Raw genomic sequence first — 2,068 nt, 5'->3', positions numbered from 1 at the left:
TCATATTATGGCATTTTCTGCACTTTAAAGCGATGCAAAATACTTTTTTTTTATAAATAATTTTCATTGTTTATCTTATAAGGTATAGTCGAACCTGAAAAGTTCGTAATTGTTATAATAATTTATTATTATATATGAATAGTGTTATTTAGATTATATTCAACTGTTATAAATTAAAATTAGAAAGAGTATGAATATAAAAAAGATAAATACTATTATATAAATATAATTTTTTTTGTTTAGATATTAGTAATGAAATTTATGTGATGATTGAAATAAATTTTTTAATATAATGCTTTTTACAAAATATTAATATACTATATGTAAGTATTGTTGTTATAGAAGACTAATTTTATAAGTAATATATATATATATATATATATATATATATATATATATACCGTCATAATGAATAATATTACTTTTACAGGTAGAATATTGCTATAAGAAAGTAAAATATAATATAAAAATTAAATTTAGATAAAATTAGGTTGTTATCATGAAATGTCCTTATAACAAGGTGTTGTTACAAATAATTTTAACTATTTCTCTCTTTTTTATTTTTTATTTGATAACTAATATACATATTAGAGTCCAATTAAATCAAATTCCCATCAACAAGTCGTACCGTGGGAATAAAGCCTCCCTACCAATGGCAAGACGTCATACTTAGGCTCGATTTTAAAATTTCTAATTAAAATAATGGAACACTTATCCTTCCACTAAATCTTTGATGGTATAAGTTTGAATGTCTTTGACGTTGATGCAACATTCACTTTTAGTAACTAATATTTTTAGGTCAAACCTATCGATGGCCCCTACACTTGGCACGAACTTTTACTTAGGCATCTCAAGTGGACGTTGTTCACTTTTAGCACCTCAAGTAGCCACAAAGTGTGTTACTTTAACACCTTTCGATATCAACACTGGTGAGTGTGTCTCACTCGCTGTCAGCGTAGAAAAAATGGTCAATTAATTTGTGTCAACTCATTTAAATTGTCACATCAATATACATACCTATAATTTTTTATTATTATCATTGAAAAAAAAATTAAAACACATGGAAAGAGACCAATTATAAAAAGACTTTTGTCATTTTTATAAAAATAATTTTTATATTATTAATTTAAATAAAAAATATTAATAACCCCACCCCCACGTTATATCATCTTCCTAAGCACCCCACGCCACCCCATATCATCTTTCTCGACCCACCCCACCCCCTAAATCGCTTGCCGCCACCCTACCTCCACCCATCCACCCCTTTCATATTGTCTTCTTCAATCCACAAACGCCCGCCTCCGCCCCTCCACCCCCACCCCCACCCCAAATATTTTCTTTTCCCTTTTTTCTATTCATACATTTTTCTTCCATACCCACTATCAAATTTCCATTATCACCATAGCATCACAATCACTAAACTTAATCACCGAAACAATTACCATTGAAACTGTCATCATCAGTGGAGGTAGAAATTTTCAGATTCTTGAAGAGTTAATTATCATGTTAATACAATATTTTACTCTTTGTTTTTGAATTAGTAACTCAATTTTTTTGAACTAAGGTCAGTTTAATTGAGCATAAATCTCAAAGTCTAAATTATTTTGAAGCATAAATCTCAGAATCTGAAAGCTCAACTTGATTGAGGTTCTTACATTTCTGGAGATGTGTTAAAATCAATAAGCAAGAGAGATGGGGTGAGAAAAATAATTTCTAACACAAAACTTGGAGCTCCATAAAATATATGCGAACGATTATGTATACTTGGAGTGTTTTGGACATTGATTCATAGGTTGGGTGAGGGTGGGGGCGCTAAGGTGTTTGGAGAAGAAGGACATTTGTTTGGGTAGGGGCTGGGTATTTGGAGAAGATGATTTTGGTAAGTGGGTGGGAGTGTTTGGAGAAGATGGGTTTTGGGGGTAGGGGTGAATGGAGGTGTTTGATTATTTTTTTATTTAAAAATTATTTGAAAAAAAAATAGGAGAAAATGGTAATATTAAATAAAAAATGAGCGAAAATACAGTTACTACGCATCAAACCGCAAGTGTAATACACTCTCTTTATTGAA

The sequence above is a fragment of the Capsicum annuum genome, chromosome 3 (genome assembly GCF_002878395.1).
Source record: "Capsicum annuum cultivar UCD-10X-F1 chromosome 3, UCD10Xv1.1, whole genome shotgun sequence".
Classification (NCBI taxonomy): Eukaryota; Viridiplantae; Streptophyta; class Magnoliopsida; order Solanales; family Solanaceae; genus Capsicum; species Capsicum annuum.
This window is presented reverse-complemented; position numbering follows the sequence as displayed.